Source organism: Cricetulus griseus, chromosome 6 (genome assembly GCF_003668045.3).
Source record: "Cricetulus griseus strain 17A/GY chromosome 6, alternate assembly CriGri-PICRH-1.0, whole genome shotgun sequence".
In the NCBI taxonomy this organism is placed as follows: Eukaryota; Metazoa; Chordata; class Mammalia; order Rodentia; family Cricetidae; genus Cricetulus; species Cricetulus griseus.
This window is the reverse complement of record NC_048599.1, coordinates 91,586,242-91,607,305: the sequence shown is the minus strand read 5'-3', so window position 1 is coordinate 91,607,305 and position 21,064 is coordinate 91,586,242. Positions and strand designations below refer to the sequence as shown.

Here is a 21,064-nt window from a genome sequence, read left to right as displayed (position 1 = left end):
CCGAGTGCTGGGATTAAAGTTGTGCACCACCACTGGCCAGCTAAGACTATCAAAGCAATGGAATTACTGACTCATGTAGTCTATGTAATTTTTGTGTTTTTTACTAATTCTCAAAAGAAGTTGTAGATCATGAAAATGGCCTTTGTCACCCTGCATTATAGTAATAGAAAAGTAGCCACATACCCTGCTTTTCCTGCTTTCTTTCATTCTGTCCTTTGTAGTGAGTTGTCCTTCTGCATTCTTTGTGTGCTTGTCTGTTCCTCCTGGGGACTTTTCCCTTTTCTTCCTGACTGTGTTGTTCTTTGTAGCAGTAATCTTTTGTAGTGTCACATTTTGTTTCGCACATTGGTTTTCAGTGTTTGATCAGGCTTTCAATAGTGAGTTTTAGAATGTTTTTTTAGCCTTCTTTTGCATTTTACTTGAGTCACATTTATTAATCACTATATTCTTGCTTAGTAATTCCTTCCATAATGTCATTTAATAACACCCTCCAAAAAACTTAACCCTGAATTTAATCTTATAAAATTTTCTGTTCATATAAGTTCATAATAAGTAAGACTTAGCCAATCCAGAGCTTATTTTGTGCAAGGCATGAGGTAGAAATAAAGTGAAATGATTTAAGTTCATAAACACCTTTAAACCTCTATATATTGTATTTCTGATTCTCAGTGAGCCTCAAGAAACAGCGAAAAGTTTAAAAAAGTATCCATCCATTTAATTCTTCAGAATTTTAATTATTTCTTCCTGGTATGTCAATATTTTTTATTTAAATATATTCTATTCTCTTAAATTATTTATGAAGTAATTTTTGCTTTAGAAGCCTTCAACATGAATATTATCAGAGGCAAACGATTGCATGCCATATATCACATTAGTGTGAGAGATGCAATATGCAGCTCAAGAGAAGGTTAGTAATGCATTTATTAATGGAAGGATGCTGTGTGCAGTATCTTCTAAGACTGGAAAGAAGACAATGTCTGTTAAATGAACAGATAGATCACCATTTAATGCCAGAAAGACAAGCAAGACCCCTAAATTTGCTTATTTACTGATGTGGAGTGCAATGCTGACCCCACACAGTCTTTCTTGCCAGTTAAGAAACAGACTTTACAGTATTGCCATCCTGTGTTTGTCCCCCTCCCCTTGAGAAGGAGTATTCTGGGATTGGATGTCTATTGGAGGGGTGGAAGTATGATGTGAGCAGCAGAGGCCTCTCTGTCAATTTGGCTGGGTAGTCAGAGGCCTGCTGTCAGGGTGGGGCCATTCCTGACCTGATGCTCAGTTCCCTTGCCAATGCACATAGTGGGCTGTTAACTAAGTTTCAGGCCAGTGCTGTGATTCTAAACTCAGAACTGGCATACTGATTAATGTTTAATGCTTCTTCTTGTGCCTACCTATTACCATGGTTACAGAACATTCTGTCTTAGTACTGTGAAGATTTCTTTTATGTAGCACAATTTGTTTCCAGAATTGACAGATCCATAAATTTGACTATTGTATATTTTCTGCTGAGAAACTATTATTTATATTTGGGGGTAGTAAAATGCAGTGTGTCTGGGTGGATTTGCCTCTATATAGCTTTTGGCGTGGCTTGAGTTGGTGGTAATTACATTTAAGTTCATATAGTATTCTGTAATCTCACTATTAGTTATTATCATATCATTTGATGCTTCAGTTGTTTGTTTGAGTAAAAATAAGATTTTATTAAGTTATTGGTTTTTCAAGACAGGGTCTCTTTATATATATAGTTCTGGCTATCCTGGAATTATCACTGTGTAGTCCAAGCTGGCCCCAAACTCACAGAGGTCTGCCTGCGTCTGCCTCCTGAGTGCTGGAATTAAAGGTGTGTCCCACCACCACACAGCTTTAAATAATTTTGTAGTGATGAGATACTGAACTACAGTACTGACAGTTTTTTTTTGTCACGTTAAAATTGGAAATAATATCTAAAATGTTTGTGAGACTTCAAATGGTCTAATAACCCGAGTTGCCCAGAGCACTTCCAGTATTGGTGCTTCTTGCTTAGCCAATGTTTGACTAAATAAAACTTTACTTTAAATTAGACTTTTCCTGTCCATTTCATCCTAGATTAATTCAAAGAATGTTTGAATGAACAACTCATTTTATATTCTTAACAGAAGCAATGAAAACAAATCAAGTGTTTTGGTCAGTCACAAATATGGATAATGTATCAGCGTTTGCTGTAGTATTTAGTAAGTATCTCCATGACTGCTATGTGAATTGTCTTTATACAAAAGTTTTATTGGGGCTCATTGTTCCCTTTCAATTCACTCCCTGCTGAAGCCTGGCCTTTGTTGGGATTGGTGTCTTTGCTGACCTGCCTACAGTTCCCTCCCATCTAGATACCTCTGCTTGCTAAAGTGAGGAGATACTTGCTGACACAGCTTCCTTTTTCTGTCAGGAACTGTTGTGGACTTTGATCTGTCTTTGTGTCCTGGCTATGCATTTCCTTGCAGTTCGCCTCACTCAAGCTCCCTGCACTCAACTGAAACGGCCTATTGATCTGTCTGCAGCCTTGCCCAGACTTTCTGCTTCTAGAATGTGGATCAATGTTATTTTGTTCTGCTAGGCTGGTCATCAGTGACAGCCCAGCACCCCAATTGACACTTATTGCTTAATAAATAATTGTTAAGTAAATATTCCCTTCAAAGGACAAAAATCTCAGTACATTAAAAACCCCTCCACTGCACTCATGACTGCCAGCTTGCTTTTGCTTTGGATCCTTGCTACGGCTTTTGTTCTAGTTTTGATTTTTATTTCTTTGATACTGGTGCTTCAGTAGCTGTCTCCAGTTTCTCACTATGCAGCTTGTTTTACAAATTGCTCCCAGAGAGGTCTTTTTAATACCCCAAATCTCTTGCTATGAGTGACTGGACCTTCCTTCCACAGGCAATATTCAGTTTTCCCATTGCTCTGTGGTTCACTTTTCTTGCTGTGACTGACTGCCATTCCATCATCCCCTTTAACACTGCATTTCTTCCCTTTGAAAGAAGACCTTGGTGACATCTCCCTTATGCTTTCCTTTCTTCCAGATGTGTCTTTACCTCAAATTTTAGAGTTTATGTACTCTTTTAGTTTTAGTATCACCAATTCTTAAATGAAAACATTCGATGTCCTGGACTAGAATTCATATTCCCTTTTCTGTATACCAATAATTTTTTATCCATACCATTTTTATATGCTTCTCCCACTAGAGTTTAGCTGCCTTGAGTTTGAAGTTGAGGAAAATCAGATAGCACTCATAAAATTTAACATAGGTACCGGCATACAGTGCATTGACTAAACAGAGAGTAGTATGACATGTTGCTCATACTGGACTTGATACCTTCACAATTTTTGGTTAGCATCCAGTAAGGTTTCCCAGGGTGAGTTTAATTGGCATCCAACACTGGAATGCTATGTGTGGACTTTTACTTTTATGCAACATATATATTGCATTTGCATTGTGTTATGTCTGTTTTGTCCTTTACAATCTTTTGATTTATTTTTCTCTGGAAAGAGTAAATTAATGAAGTTACATTGCCTGCAATTTTCAGGACTGGCACCGTCTATAAATTTCGCACCATCTTCCATTCATGCTGGGAGTTCATATTGGCTAAGGTTTTAGGCAGACCATATTCTCCTGGTACTTGACTATTTTTTTTTTCCAATACGGCACTCCTTTCAGACATCAAATTGCAGGGAAATCCTGCATTTTTCTAAGGTATTCAAGGAGCCTTAGAGAAAATGCTGGGGCTCATTCCATTTAAACCTAACCACTCTTCCAGCTGGGTGGTCTCATCTGGGTAAATGGAATGCTTACAGGAGGTTTCAAAGCATTTCTAGAAGACATGCTGAATGAAGGGCACTCCTGGCCTTTTATAAGTAAGTTCCATTTTCTCTTTGCTAATTTAGACATACTTGGCTTGGAGTTTTCTTGTAAAGGGAACTGGGTCTTATTAAGCCGTCCCCACTTTATTTTACTGTGAGTAAAGGGTGTGAACCCACCAGTGGAGCTGCAAAGCAACGAAAGGACACTAACGAAGCTCTTGTTCTCTATTGTTTGTGCCTTTAGTTTTCCTGGTAAGGGTTCTCTCAACCCACAAAAGGGGTATTGTGAAAAAACAAAAGCAAACAACAGCATAGGGAGGGAAGGATAAGTTACCAGGAAGCATACCGATTTTAAAGCTGTATTGAACATTCTCTCATGCTAGCTCCCCAGGGAGATGTGCGCAATTACATTGATACATTGACTATAGTGAAGTAAAATAGGAATGTTCTCCTGCTGAAAAATGAATTGGTTTCTCATTCTGGAAAGCGTGGTAAGAATTCACATCAAGCAGCTTTGAAACATCCATACCTTTGACCTATTTCTTCTCCTCCCCAGGAAGTAATCAAAGGCTCAGACAAGGCACTTAGATTTTAATTAAAGCATTGTTTGCCAATGTGACAAATTGGACACAACTATCCTTACTGTAATAGGGTGTTCCAATAACTTGTGGAGTTTTCTTTAATAATTAATGCTAATTTTGAAGAAAATTGGATACCATGGACTTAGGCTTATGACACGCTCTTAGAAACAGCACAATCACACTGGTTATTAGTTGATTTTCCTTTTATTCCTCCTACCTTAAACATGAGGTATGGGGAGTCAGACCCTGATCTTCTGAGGTTGTTGAGATGGTCAATGGGAATAGGTCAGTGGGTTTCCTTCCAGTCTGCTCCATGCTTATACAAGCACACACATGCATATATTATAGTGCTCTCGTGGAGTCTCACGCTGAACTTGGAGCTCACCAACTAGGCTAGACTGACTGGTCACCAGGCCCTCAGGTGTCACCCTGTCCATCTGCTGTCTCCCCAGCACTGGAATTATAGTCATTCGACACTACACACAGCTCTTACACCAGTGCTGGGGTCAAACAGCTTCTTGTGGTGCACAGCAAGTACTTTCCTGACTGATCCATTCCTTCAGCCTCATAAATTGATGTGATCTTGCAAGATTCTTGTTTAACATCTTGTATACTCAAGCCATCAATCGTGTATTCAGAAAAGAAATTGGCACATGCATATGTAGTACAGGGTCTTTTTCAAGTAAAAGGTATGTTCCTCAAATGTTTTTAGTAAGATGTGTGTTAAGAGTTTGTACATGGATCTCGGTGGAAGGACAGCCAGAGTCCTGGCATGCAGCGTGTGGCCGCAGGCCTGGCAGGCACCATTATGATAAGCAAGTGCGTGGTGGAAAGATGGAAGAGAAAAAGAGATGGAGCTGTTCATGTGCTGTGGAGAGAGACGGAAGTGGAGTCATGACAGTGGTGAGGAGCAGGCTGATGTGAGTGGTCCACAGAGCCACCTGAGGCCACATGATGTCCTGGCCCACACTGCCTCTGAGGTCCATGTCTGGGTCTATTTTTATGTTCATGACCCTTGTTATCACCAAGAGCCATGAGGATTTCAATAGTCTGGGCAGCTGTCAGGGGCCATGATGGTGTCCAAGGGTCATGGTGATGTTTAGGCCCATGCTGCAGCTGTGGGCCCTGTCTGAGTCTGTGGTCTTACCACAGCCAGGGTCTGTGTTGATGTCCGTGACCCATATTACCATCAAAAGCCGTGAGATGCCTGTGGTCTGGACTGCCGCGTGAAGCCATGTTGATGTCCAAGGGCAGTGCTGATTTGGCCCTGCCTCTCACCAGTGGTGGGAGAGTCACCAACCACCAAAGGGCAGCAAAGCAATGGGCGCAAGAAAGTAGGCCACGCCCCTCTCGAACCACCTCACTTGGGAGAACTGGCTCCGCCCCCTCAATGCCCACCACACAGTGATAGTGTGGGTGTGAGAGAGCCAGCCCTGGTGGCATGAAAAGAGGGGGAGCTGGCGGTGGCATGGGCATAGGAGAGCTGGCAGAACCGTAACCACAGGATCTCCTTGACTCAGGGCAACAGCAGGATATCTGAGAGGAGTCTCAGTGAGGGTCCACTATTGATGGTGTAGCAGAAGCCAGAGGCCTTGAACCAGACCAAGACTCATTACAGTGAACATTTTCGAGCAAAGCTGTTTGGGACAGGGTATACTGCGTGTCACACTGCAGCTCCCAATGCTGTACCATGAAAAGATGTGATGGCGAGGTGGGAAAGGAGGAGTGGAGTGGCATGCACATTGGAACTGAAGAGGAGACAGCTGTTACAGGTGTGAGGAACACTGAGGAAAACAGAGAGCAGGTCGCTGCCCAGAGGGGTTGGCAAGATGTTTTTGTCTTGTTTTTCTTTAATTTTAATTTTTAAAAATTTCCTTTTGTGGCAGTGGGGAGGTTACAAGAGTAGAGGGAAGACATGGAAGGACCAGAAAATGAGCGGGATCGGCGTACATGATATGAAATTCCCAAAGAATCAATAAAAAATTATGGAAAAAAGTTTGTACATGATGGATTTCTTGCTTAACATTGTTTTTTTAAATTTATTTTTTTATCTTCTAATCCCAGTTCCCCCTCCCTCCTCTCTTCCTGACCCCCTATAAATCCCCCTTCCCACCTTCCATCTGCTCCTTGGAGAGGGCAAAGCCTCCGGTAGAAAGTTTAAGTCTGTCCCATCATCTAGTTGAGGCAGGACCAAGGCACCCCCACCCCATCCCCATCCCACCCCCACCCCGTTGTCTAGGCTGAGCAGGATATCTCTCCATATAGAATGGGCTCCACTAAGTCAGTTTGTACATTAGTGTTAGATCTTGGACTCACTGCCAGTGGCCTCATATATTGTCCCAGTCACACCATTGTCACCCATATTAAGGGAGTCTAGTTTGGTCTTATGCAGGTTCCCCATTTGTCAGACCAGAGTCAGTGATTTGGTTTAACATTTTTTACTGAAATTGTGCAGGTCACTGAACTCCGAAACATTTTTATCTACACTTTCCTCCATATTATTGTTCTCTCTAAATATTAAGTGTACATATTTAAAAATAACAATTTCTTTGTCTTTTTCAGTGAGTAGAATATAGCATGGAACATGAAGGTGGCATGGACAGAGGCTTTTAAACTTTCTTGATTCATAGCTCACTTGAAACCTTAGTAAAAGTTCATTTTTGTGGCCCTATAACTTAACAGTAACAGTTATCAATTGGAAAAGTACATGTTTGCTAATTATGTGATAAGATGGAGGTGTCAGGCACCAGACAGCTTTACATACTTTGTGATAAGACTGAACACCACCACCCTCATTTCTTGCTCACAGTTTGTCTTAGTTGGGGTTTCTATTGCTGTCATATAATACTGTGATATAAACAACTTGGGAGGAAAAGGCTTATGTCACCTTAAAATTCTCAGGTCGTACTTCATCACAATTCTCAGGCTATACTCAGTCACCGAGGGAAGTCAGGGCAGGAACCTGGAGGTAGGAACTGGAGCAGAGACCATGGGTGGATGCTGTTTACTGACTTGCTCCTCCTGACTTGTTCAGTTTGCTTTCTTACACAACTCAGGGTTGCCTACCCAGGGTTGGCAGAAACTACAGTGAGCTGGGCATTGACCAAGAAAATGCCCTACAGGTATAGCCATGTAGGGGTGTTTTCTCAATTGAAGCTCCCTCTTTGAAATGACATTAGCTTGTTTTATGGTGATGTAACCTAGCCATCACTCAATTTCATTTGAATGCAATGTTTGCTGTCTATCAGGGCAGTCACTGGAAACTGAGTTTCACAGAAGAGTAATATAACTGAATTGAACTGAGTGGTAAGAGGATGGAGGTAGAGACTGCAAACTCCTAGTTTGTGGCACCCAATAGGTGTTAGTGTGGCTGTGCTTATATGAACCAAAAAATATCTTCTGGAATGCCTACAAATATTTTATCATTTTGCTAAGTTTTGTGCATTATTTGGGAGCTATTGCTTCAGATTTCAGTTGCTAGGGGTTTTGCTTTAGGAACATTACAGGCTGTATTCTATGCAATTCCCTTTCAATATTTAATTGCTATGTTTTTGCAAGCATTTTAAGAGAGAAACCTGGTCATACCCTTCCTTTTTAACATTAAGTTGTGAAGCAATGAAAAATTGGGAGTTTACAAAAGTAGCATTTAGACAAACTCAAGGCACTGTGCTAAATGGATTCTGAAAAGACCATGGTCTTTGATTCTGAGATCAACATTGTTTTACACTTCAGTGTTTTAAAACACCAGTATTGGGAATTTGTGTGCGCTTTATACCATTGTTCTCTTTGCAAGATGCAAAGTACTAAGGGCTAGAGATGATGACAACTGGGCAGTGTTGGACAGTTCTTTTGGCAGGAGATGGAGGCCCCTGACTTCCCACAGGGAGGTCTGCCTTACTTTGGGAATGGATAAATTCAAACGCCAGAAACTGGTTCTGTCTCACTCTAAGCTTAGAGTTGTATAAATCAAAATAGTAACAGTTGACAGCTGCTATTTTAGGTCCTTTTAAGAAACTTTTAACTTTTTATTGATTGTTTGTGAATTTCACATCATGTATCCCAATCCCACTCATCTCTCCATCCCTTCACATCTGCCCTCTGCCCTTGCAATCTCCCCCAAAAGAATAAAGTAAAATTTAAAAAAAGTAAAATTAAAGAAAAGAATCTCTCATTGTGGGAGCTGTAGTGTGACACAGTGAATCATACAATATACCTTTCAGTTCATACATCTTTACTTGCAAGTGTTCATTGCAATGAGTATTGGTCTGGTCGGAGGTCTCTGGTTTTTACTTCACTATCAAAACTGGGTCCTCACTGGGACTCCTCTTGGATATCCTGTTGTTGTCCTGTGTCATGGAGGTTCTGCAGCTTTGAATCTGTCATATCATAGATGAGGTGGGTGTTGGGGCTAACTCATAGCCCTGACTATGGGCTTGGGTAGTAGCTTTCCCTCATCTTTACCACCAGGGTGAGCTTTCCAGCACTGCTCCAGCTAGCTGACACAATGTAGCAGGCAGCAAGGAGCTGGGCAGTTTCTCCTGCTGGGCCTGTTCTCCTCTAACACCAACATGGCCCTATGTGGCAGCCCAGATTCCAGGTATCCACATAGCCCTCAATAGCAACAGGAGCCTTGGGTTTCAATGCAGACCACATAGGCAGTGGTCTGGGCAGTGCCACAGACCCAGATATGGCTCCAGCTGCAGTTTGGGTATGGATCTCACCATGGCCCTGGGTGTCTCATAGGCCACCTAGATCTGTATGGCCCTGGAAGAATCTTGGGTCTCAAATATCAACATGACTTTAGGTTTCAGCCCACACTAGGGGCTGCACAGCCCTTGGTGGCAACAGTAGCCACAGAGATTAACATAGAGTCCGACAGCATCAGGGCCATGTTTCATAGTCCCAGACATGGCTCTTGGCAGCAGTCTGGGCCCAGAAGTCACTATGGTTCTGGGTGGCAGCATAGGCCTCTTAGATTGGCATTGCCCTCTGGGGGCACATCACTCGGACACATGGTCATAGGTGGTAACCCAGACTCCAGGAGTGCACAGGACCCTCATGGTAACAGGAACCATGGACACAGTCATGTTAAGACCGAGGGCCAAGACATGGCCCTTGGTAGCAATCCTGGCCCTGACATCACCATGCCCCTGGGAGGCACGCAGGCCACCCATGTCAACCTGCTCCTCACTGCCATGGCCTCCCCAGATCTTCTGCCTCTCTTCATAGCACATGAACTGTTCTGCCTTTCTCTGTCATTTCCCCACCATATCCTCTCTCACCATAATGGTGCCTGGTCACCTGGTGCCACAGGCTGTCCTCCCAGGCCTCTCTTTTAAGAAACTTGGAGTGAAAATTTGTGAGTGACTTTTTTTTTGGGGGGGGCACATTTTCAGTCTCAGATACAGTCCTTCTCAGAATGTCAACCATATGTCTATCAATGGACAGTTCACCCATTGGCCTGGGAAACACATCTTCTCATCTGGTCTTTGTCCATCAGTTATACAAAACTGGGACTGCTTAAGAATGTCACATCATTAAATTTCAAGAAACGCTAGAGCACTCTGTATCTTTCTCAAATAATTCACACTTAATCAGTCCCCAAGCGGACATTGTGCCCTAGCTAATGAATCTAACCTGATTTCCACTGTTCATTTATGAGACAGAACACTGAGGAATTGTGGTTTCCTGGAAGGCATTTTTGTCTTTCCCGTATCTATTCCCACCAACATATTTGAAAGACCTAGCGGAAACATCCTTAGTGGGTGACTCTTTTTTTTTTTTTTTAATAACAGAAATGTTCACACCTGGTTTATTTATATTAAGAAGCTACCACCTACAAATAAACACATCCTACAATTAGTAAGTGATTAAACCTGACTCTGGTACATCACCACCATGAAATACTGAGCTGTAAAAACAAAAGAACTGTTGATACAATTTGAATCTCAAGGGCTCATGTTGAATAAAAAAGAAAAGCTCATTTTAAAAGTGGTTGTGTTAGTGACCTTTCTCACAGCTGGGACAAAACATTCAACAGAAGTAACGTAAGGGAGGCAGAATTTCTTTGGGCTCACAGTTTGAGGGTAGAATCCGTCATGGGAGAGCAGGTGCAGTGGCAGGAACAGCTGTGTGGACAGGAGTGCATGGCAGCAGTCTTTTGCAAACTGGTGGGAAGGTTTCAGAGAACCAGATTGAAGCTGGTATGGACAATAACCCTCAAAGATTGCCGAGACTGACTCAACTTCACCAGGCAGACCCTAACCCAAGAGGTAGAAACCTCATAGAAATGAGCTCCTCAAAGAGCTCCCTAAGCCGTGGACCAAGTATCCAAACACATAAGCTCCTGGGAGACAGTTCAATTCTTCCCACAGCACAATAGCCATATCCCAAATGACAAAACATCCCCCCCCCACATACATATGCCACAGCTTTTTACAAACACATGTATGCATACCCACAAGAAAGAAAATATTTCAGTAAAAAAATCAAACCAGGATTTGAAATAGTGTTAAGACAGCAAGTCAGGTTGCTTAATGTTTATGTGTAATGTGTCTTGGAATCCTAATTGCTCTTGGTCAGCTTCTGGAGTGTGGTCCTTAAAATGTTCCTTTGTTACTGACTGGTAATGATGCCTTTTGTATCAGAAGCTATAATTCTAGCTTGTCAAGACTTCCCAGGAGTGTTCAGTAAGTTCTCGATGTGTGTTTATGCTGGGGTACTGTGGCTTGCTACCCTGACTTGTCATGTAATAGGGGTGTATTCTTGTAACCAGTGTCTCTATGATAGCCTTGGGTTCGAAGGCTTGATGGGCCTTTCCTACACAGAGATAGTTCACATTTTTCTCTGTCTAACTCATCACTAGAGCCAGCCCCAGAAGACATAGGCCTGAGAACCCTGTGCACAGGTATGGACTGTGCCTCGGGTCTACTTTTCCTTTTGATTTTCATTGTCCCCTGCTGTAATTGATCTTTACAATGAGTATAACCTGTCAGTTAGCTCTGAGAGTCATTTTGGTGAGTCACCAAACTTGAGGAAGATTGGATCATGAATGAAGAGTGTCATTTTGATGAAGCTTTAAAAGAGTTTATGGCATATGTCACTTGGATATCTGGGAGATGTGACCATGTATGGTGTGTTCAAGAAGTATAAGGAAGCTTCTGTGAGCTAGGAATTAGACGAGGGATTTTGCCCAGAGAAGAGAAACAGCAGAACATGCCATCAGACAAAGACATTTTTTTTTTTTTTTTTTTCTTTTTCGAGACAGGGTTTCTCTGTGTAGCTTTGGAGCCTATCCTGGCACTTGCTCTGGAGACCAGGCTGGCCTTGAACTCACAGAGATCCGCCTGCCTCTGCCTCCCGAGTGCTGGGATTAAATGCATGCGCCACCAACGCCCAGCGTGACAAAGACATTCTTGATGACATCAGCAAGTGCATGCTAGGTAAAGCACTGTGTTTCATCTTCTCTCTACTGAAGAAAAGCTGTGCTTATTTCTATATTTGTTTGCTTGTTTGTTTAGTGCACTTATTTCTATTTTTTTAGGTTCTTCATATCTTCTTTATAGTTTTCTTTTTCTCAGTCCTTTAAAACTTTTTGTTAACTTCAGAAAAGCTTTACTTCCTTTGTCTCTGATGACAAGTATGACTCAGGACTTAGGTGATCACTCATCTCCAGTCAAACTCTATTTGTGCAAATGAGGACAAAATTGTTCTTCCCAGTGTCCCCACATACCCGGCAGAATGTCTCTGAACACCGATGTCTGAGCTGAATTTTGAGGAAGTATTCACACTTTCTGGGGGATAAAACATGTTCTCCTGATGCACCTTTGACACTCTTTTCTGGGTTGGCCCCTACACAAGAGATTCCTCCTGACCTCACCCTGAGCTGGATGCCCAGTCCTTCCATGGCGCTTCCATGGCAGCCAATGGTTTTTTTTTTTTTTTTTTTATACAACAAAATACCGAGAGATCAGAGAGAAGGAGCGAACCACAGCACAACTTACCTCCTTATTGTCTCAGCAGACAAGAGAGCTATTTCTTGTTTCTCCCAGTCATCTCACTTCCTAACTGTCTGTACAGACCTCTAGACCTCTATGGTTAGCTAGTGGCAAGCTCCATTCTCTGACCCTCAGACAAGCTTTATTTGTACACGCAAAATATCACCACAGATAAGTCATCCCATGGTGGGTAAAACAAATAGTTTTTAAACCCCTAAATTAGTAACGTGCTCCCAGTGGGCTGTAGGTTCTCTATACTCCATGTCTTCACAGATATCCCACACAGTAAGTCTGTATTACATGTAATTTTGAGTAAGGGAGTGATTTTATGAATGATTCTAAGATAGTGTGGTAGTGTGAGTGTTATTGGCCCCCATAATCCCATCATCTCATAGGGAGTGTCACCATTAGGAGGTGTGGCTTTTTGTAGTTAGAACGGCCTTGTTGGAGGAAGTGTGTCACTGTGGGGGTAGACTTGGAGGTTTCCTATGCTCAGGATACAGCCCAGTGTCTCAGTTGACTTCCTATTGCCTGCAAGATGTAGGACTCTTATGCTGTCATGCTCTCTGCCATGATAATGGACTGAACCTCTGAAACCATAAGCAGGCCACTCCAATTAAATGTTTTCATTTATAAGAGTGGTCATGGTCATATTGGCTCTTCACAGCAATAAAAACCTTAACTAAGACAGGCAGTATAAAAAATTGAAACAAAAGAAAAAAATGTTAGGATAATAAATGCCCATGGAGTAAGCTTGGGTAGTGTGTTTAGGAGCTTGGGTAAAGCTAATTCATTTCCACGGAGGAAAAGGGCTCTGTGGGTAGAAGGAGCTGAGTCAAATCCCAATAGCTTAGGGGCTCTCAATTCCTCCCCAACTGAGTTGCTTGTTCAGAAAGACTCTTCGTGTGATCTATTTTCTTAGCTTTGGTGAACCACACTTTAACCTTTTAAGCCTACTGGGAACAGCCAGGATTTTATTTGTTCTATACCATTTTTTTTAACCCTTTGAAGACTGTGTCCTTGGGTATCTCTTTAATTTCTTAGATTTGACATTTTCTCTGTAATAAACACTAGTTTACAGTTAATTGCAAATGAATTTGTTTCCAAGATAAACAGTATTTTCTTTTTCTTTCTTTCCTTCTTTTCTTTCTCTCCCCTCCTCTCTCCTCCCCTCCCCTCCCTTCCATTCCCTTTCTTCTCAACAACCAATAATATTTTTGCATCCAATTCTGGGGCTTAAGCAATGAGAAGGTGGCTTTTCTACTTTTACTGAGTTTTTTTTTTTTTTTTTTTAATTCAGTGCCATTTTGTGCCTTTGAAGGAAGGTGGTTAGTGTGTCTGTTTGAAATGCTTGCAAAGATTAAGCTGTGTAAGTCCTCTCCGCTCTGCCTTATAGAGTGCATAATTATATATCCTTTCTCTTTCTAAGCTCCTTTGCTATCCTTGGCTCCTTTCTAAGCCTTCAACTCTTGTTTCAATTAAATAGGGAAATAGCTCATATCTTGGAAGAAAGGCTTACAAAAACACCCTCTTGGTCCTTGTTTATAACTGTGATAATAAAAGGTTTAATTTTTTTTCTGTGGCACAGTGTCTTACATTTAGGAAGCTCTGCCCTTATGAATTCTGTAGTGAACTTTCCAGGTTAAATGTTTTCATGCAACATCATCTTAGCTTCCCAACCAAAAGGACTCTTAATGTTTATTGCTGTTATTGTAGCAATGTATTCTTCACTTGAGACTATGGGAGTGGCCTCAAATCTTTGTGCTAAGTACTGAAGTTAGAATCAGGCAGTGATTTCAGGAGAGCTACCTGCTTCTCCCGGGAACGTGGCTGAATTTGGTCTTCTCCATTCTCCTCGTTGCTCTACACCTTTTTTTTTTTTTTTTTTTTTACCTCACCTGTCCTTTCCAAGCTCCATCCTTTTCCAACCAGTGTATGTCCACATGGCAACCCTTATCAAGCTCTATAAGAACACCAGGCAGAGTGGGAAATTTTTGGTTATTAAGTTGCCTTGTAGATCGAGAAGCCTGATATGTAGGATTGCCAAGCAAATACCAGCAGATTCATGAGCTCTGGGACCTGTCAGAATAGAATCTAGATGTCATGGAGATATATATTTGAAAAGGGAGAGTTTGACTTAAACCAAAGAGTGAATTGAGATTTGCATAGCAGAGGTCTTTTAAAAGTTTCTTGTCTTAGTTAAGGTTACTATTGCTGTGGTAAAATACCATAACCAAAGCAAGTTGAGGAAGAAAGGTTTTATTTGACTTATTCTTCGACATCACTATTTATCATTGAAGGAAATGTCGACAGGAACTCAAACTGGTCAGGAACCTGGAGGCAGGAGCTGATGGAGAGGCTGTGGGAAGGGTGCTGCTTACTGTCTTTCTCTCTGTGACTTATTTCCCAAGACAAGGATTCTCTATATAACAGTTCTGGCTGTCCTAGAACTAGCTCTGTAGACCAGGACAACCTCGAATTCACAGCAATCTGCCTGCCTCTGCCTCCTCCTCCCGAGTGCTGGGATTAAAGACTTGCACTACCACTGCCTGGCCAGACTTTAATTAATTAATTAATTAATTAATTACTCTTTATGTGCATTGGTGTATGACCTTAATATGTGTCTGTGTGAGGGTGTTGGATTCCTTGGAACTGGAGTTACAGTTGTGACCTGCTGTAAATTGAACCTGGGGTCTCTGGAAAAGTAGCTTGCTTTCTTATAGAACCCAGGACCATCAGCTCAGGGCAGCCCCACCAACAATGGACTGGACCATCCCCCATCAATAATTAAGAAAATATCCTACAGGCTGGTCTGCAGCCCTATATTTTGGAGGCATTTTCTCAGTCAAGGCTCTCTCTTCTCCAATGACTCAGCTTGTGCCAAGTTTACATAAAACTAGCCAGGATGTTATGTATTTGAAATAGAAGAAAGAAATGAATAGTTATATTAGAGCCAACAAGTGGGTTGGTCTTCCATAGTGACTAGTGATCCATTTATGTACAAACACAGAGAACGGTTCTGCAAACTTTTATTTTCTTGATAGTAGATATGTTAGTCTTAGCAGACCCTAGTCTTCATAGGCCATATGGTCACTGATAGAACTGTCAACTTTGCCAGTGTAGGAAAACTAGCCATAGATTCATGGATGAATGAGTTTGACTGTGTTACAAGAAAATTGTATAAAATCAGTCACTGGGTCAGAGTTGGTGTGCAGGTTGTGGTTTGCCAGAACATGATGGAAGAGCGGAATTAGAGGGAAATAGGTTACATAGGAAAGTGGAGGCAGGTGCCAGAGGATTTTGGATGCTAGCCTTTAGCTGTGAATCGATATCCTCTTTAATGAAACCAAGCCTGGTATATCTCACCTCAAAGCTTTAAATACACAGCCATCTAAATTAGAACCAGATATTTTCTATTTATAGCTTTAAGATAGCTGTATGCCCAGATATAAATTAAGACATATCTGTGACTGAATATTAAATGTATAAAGTGGTTTATGGAGAGCAAAAGTGGCCTTTGAATGTCCCCACTAAAGTCTGATTTGGGTCAGAAGCAGAAATGTGGCATCTTTAGAGTTGTCAGTGTGACTGCTCTGTAGGAAGGGACCAAAAGTCAGATCATAGAGAAAACCAGAGAAGGCTTGGCCAGGCCCACTAGGCTCTCTACACAAAAATGTCAAAAAGCCCCTTGTTTAAAATGCCAGTGTAGATATTGACTCCAAAGTAGATATTGAATCCATATCTTGGCTTTTATACGAATTTTTAGCATATTAGCTCTGAAGTAACTTCTGTTTAATTTCATTGAACATTACATTATGTATTATAGAAAGTGCTTTTGTCTGTTTCAGTATCACTTTCACTTCCACTATCATCGGAAATTTTGCAGTCTTTTCCCCCACTCATATGTTGTTTCCCCTCTAGCTAACCTTCCCCAAGACTCTATTAAAGTACTCATCCCCAACACTGCCCTAGTGCTGATGTGACCTGAAGTCGGCAGTTACTGACCATTTGCTGAATGAATTCATAGTGGTAAACATTTGTCTGTATTCATAACAAACATCTTTAAAACTATATTTCTATGAGCTCATTGCTGCCTATTTTTCACTGAGGATTACATATTCTCCTAAAGTCTTTTGGATTTATTTCCTTAAAGTATGTACCACTCAGTTTATAAAGGCTTTTATTTCAGCATTATAATTCTAGGAAGACGTTGCAGTCTAGTAAATGAAATTATTGTAGTTGCTTCCAGCACACTGGGGAAAATGTAGGCTGGATTTTACACCAGAGAAATCTGTGCCTTCAGTGGTGTCGTCTTCGCACAGTTGTAACCTACATATTGGATACAACACAATGAAATGTTGCCAGATTCAGGAAGAAGCAGGCTTGTAATTTTTTCACCCATCCCACATCAAGATGTTGGTGTCACCCAATTATATACCTATAAGTATTTTAAAAAACCCTTTCCAGAACTTGACTTACCCACCCTATACAATGGGAAACTGTCCTCTTAAAAGGACATTTCATTTTTTATAACATTTGTAATTTAAATCAGAGACAAGCCTGCTTCACATGTCAATCCCAGCTCCCTCTCCCTCTCTCCTCCCCCGTCCCCCCTCTGCTCTCCAGGGAGGGGTGAGGCCCTCCAAGGGGGATCCCCGAAGTCTGTCATATCATCCAGGACAGGGCCTATGAAAAGGACATTTCTTTAAGCTGATTTAATATTCATTGAATTTTGGTGTTTCACACCACTTAATACACATAATAAGTGTTAATCAGTAATCGAAGGATGAATCTCATCAAAATGTGTTTTATTTTAGGTTTTTTTTTTCAGCATTTAAATTATATGTTTCTTAGTGCAGTTGTAATTATTTGTTATCCGACCATTTTTAAACCAGTGGTGACATATTGAAAAGAAGATTATGTGACCATGAAATAATGGTTATAATTAAGTGACAGAGAAAATAATATGCTCACAGAAAGCTGACTAAACAATGGAGAAAAGTAGGTAGATCATGGAGACAATTGCATTGCTGGTTGAAAATTATATATATTTAATCGTGGTATCTGCTTCATGTAATGACAAAGTGTTTTTGTTTAGAGGGAATGGGGAAGGGGGTGCAGTAGATACGGAGTGCTTGTGGCTGCCAATGCTGCCTGCTTCATCAGCTGCCATGTAGAAGTCAGAGCATTCTCTTTAAGCCATGAACAGGCAATTCTTTATAACTTACGCCCTTTAAATTGTTTTGACCAGACCTTCAAGCTTTCAGCCGATGTTTTGCTCCTTTTTCTTTTCAAAATACTTTTGCTGTTTACTGGGTGAGAGACAAACCATGTTCAAGGATTGGGGAAAGAGGCCCAAAAATAACAAATGAGTGTTTGCCTCTAAGGATTGTTGAGGAGGAAATAGACCAGTAAATATGATGAGGGTCACAGCTAAGGGATAATATAGGACAAAGAGCTTGGGTGGTGGTATCAGAGGGACTTACTGGCTTCATTTCTCCTTGCCTTAACATTAGGAGATGATTTGTAGGTTTGTTGAATAGGATAACATGTAGTTCCAGCAATGAACCCAGTGTGCTTGTGCACAGAAGCGTGTGTGTGTGTGTGTGTGTGTGTGTGTGTGTGTGTGTGTGTGAGAGAGAGAGAGAGAGAGAGAGAGAGAGAGAGAGAGAGAGAGAGAGAGAAAGAGAGAGAATGCTCATATTTAGGATGCCAGCTTCATCAGGTGGAGTCAGGGAGGAAAAAACTACAAGAGCAAAGATGATTAGTGTTTTTCCAAGCTGAGCTAGAGAAGAGTTTGCTAGTCAGGCCTCCTTGTTCCCTAAGCTTATTAGGTGATTGAAAGTGTAGCTGCAGGATCATCACCAGGGAGTGACACTGTAGTGTTGATAATCTTTTTTCCCCCTATGTAGGTTTTCTGATCAAATTTGTAGCACTTCTGAGGGAGGGATTGTTTTAAATTATTTTATCAATCAAGCCCAGCTTTGGGTCATCTGGAGCCACAGTTCTTTATTTTGTTCTCTGTTCTTTCATAAGCTTAGAGCAAATGGGATTTTCAATTATTTTGTGAATTTCCTTTAGGATCTTATCCACCCATTGGGTTTTTTTTTTTAATTGAAAAGCTCTGAGATTTTTTTTAAACTGATATTTGAAGTGCATGAATTAATAAAACCCTCTTTGCATCTTATTTCTTAGTACAATCTAGAAGGAACTAAGTACAGTTTGTTGCTACAGGTACTTTATAAAATTTAAATAGAAAATTCATTTAACTTTTGGTTTCATCCAGGTTTTGATTCATCTTTTTCTCTCTCTCTCCATTTTTTTTGGTACTTAATATTATTCTTTCTTCCTTTACTTTCTCTTATACAAAATAGAGTGGCCTATCAACTAAGCACATATATTTATACTTGTACCCTGTAGCATTTATGGTTTGTGTTTCAGAGACAAGCAACACAACCTCTGGCTATAATAAATTCAGGGAGCTCAGAGAGGGATTATGAAGATGCTTGTAGTCTGAAAGGAAACTTGGGGACAGTGCTGAAATCACACGACTTAGGGCTCATAGGTTTTCTAGGCTAGTTCAGTTCTAGGGCTGTGAGCCTCTGCATCTTCATTTCCTCTCAAAGTGCTGGAGGCTTGACTCCCGTGGTTGAGGTGGCTGACTGAGTAGCTGGACCCATTGAACTACATTTAGCATAGAAATCCATTGTGTCGTGTACATTACAATATTTTGCTTATGCAAGAGTTATTGTTCCCATTAAGCTAGAAGGCATCAGCCCAGAGGGCCTCAAACCTCAAAGAACTACAGGCAACTGAATAATGCTCCAAGTGTGAGGAATTAGTCTTCCTCAGGAAAAGGCACACTGATTGGTTATTTAATAGCAAATGGTTATCCCTGAAAACATATGCAAGTAACATTATACACACAGAGTGGGTTGTACTTAGGAATATACACACATACATGCGTGTGTGTGTGTGTGTGTGTGTGTGTGTGTGTGTGGCCAGACTGGTGAAACCCACAGAAACAGCTGAACAAAGGGGAACTCTTGATTCCCAGACTGATCGCTGGAAAACCACCATGGGACTGATCCAGACCCCATGAATGTAGGTGCCAGTGAGGAGACCTCTGAAATTTATGGGGCTTTTTGTAGTAGATCAGTACTTATCCCTAGTATAGGAATAGACTTTGGGAACCCATTCCACATTGAGGGATGCTTCCTGAGCCTAGACATAAGGGGGTGGGCCTAGGTCCTATCCCAAAGGATAGGACAGACTCTGAAGACCCCTTATGAAAGGCCTCAGCCTCCCTGGGGAGCAGAAAGGGTATGAGATAGGTAGGGTATTATTTGGGGGTGGCAGGGGAGGAGAGGAGGGAGATGGAACTGGGATTGACATGTTAAATATTCTTGGAGAAACAAACAGAAACTGGACCTGACCTACCTGGAGATCCTAGTCATAAAGCTGGGGAAACAGCATTGGACTGAACCAAGCCCTCTGAATGTGGGTGCCAGCCAGGAGGCCAAGACAGTTTATGGGACCTCTAACAGTGGAGCCAGTCTTTATCCCTAGAGCACAAATGAACTTTGGGAGCTCATTCCCTATGGAGGGATACTATTGCAGCCCATGCCCTTCCCCCAAATGATATGACGGACTTTGAAGATCCCCCGTGGAGGGCCTCACTATCCCTGGGGAGGAGTTGGGGGATGGGTTGGAGGGGTTGGTGAGGAACTTGGGAGGATGGGAAGACAAGGGAATGGGGGGAATGATATGTAAATATGAGTAGTAATTAAAGAATAAAAAATAATCTTGTTTCTAATTTAAATAAAAAATAGAGAGAAAGAAAAAAGAAAAAAGGGTCATGGAGTTGAAAGAGAGGAAGGGTATATCTGAAGGTTTAGAGGGAGGAAAGGGAAAGGAGAAATAATGTAATAATATTATAATATCAAAAATTTATTTTTTAAAAAAGTTTGATGCCTTGAATTCGGGTGTGTGTATATGTGTATGCATACACACACAGGGTTTCGGCATAATTTTTTCTTTTTAGTTGGTGTTAAGAATTAAAGTTCTCAACAATGATTGCAATGATGTATTCTTTGAGATACATTCATGTGACATTTATCCTCATCTTTAGGCTCTTGAGTGGATCAGAACTATTTTGTTTTCCAGTCTGCTGAAATGTGCCTTCCCAAGGATGGAGTGATTGTTAATTAGTTCTATTTATATTTAAAACGATCGCAAAACAATTTGGGTGTGGTTAACAAAGTTGGAATAAACAGGTCTGATAGTGATTTGTTAGCAGTACTGTGGCTTAGCCAACATGAAGTAGGATTTCTCTTTTTACCTCACATGCTTTTCTTGATAAAATATTAAGGAAAATTTTTTTTTTCAAATACAGAGCATCATCATCAGTCCTTAATGGTTTTCCAACTTTAGAAAAAAACATTATTACTAATCATGTTAACAACCAAATATATTTGCATTAACTTCATTTTGTTTCCTTAAGCAATGGCCATTCTCCCAGTGTTTCAGACTAGCATTTGGACATAAGGGTGACAGACCTGTGGTCACGAATCTAAGGGATAGAATAGTAGATCTTGACTCACTCCAGAGCCCACTTCCAGGGTGCTGTGGTACTTCCTCCCCAAGGCGTCTCCA

The 21,064-nt window shown here is 41.2% G+C and overlaps 1 protein-coding gene across 1 annotated transcript in view; it reads left to right on the top strand.

Annotated features, from left to right (window-relative positions):
- Nucleotides 1-21,064, top strand: part of Fam171b (family with sequence similarity 171 member B) — a 57,773-nt gene that overhangs the window by 19,756 nt on the left and 16,953 nt on the right. The window lies entirely within an intron of this gene.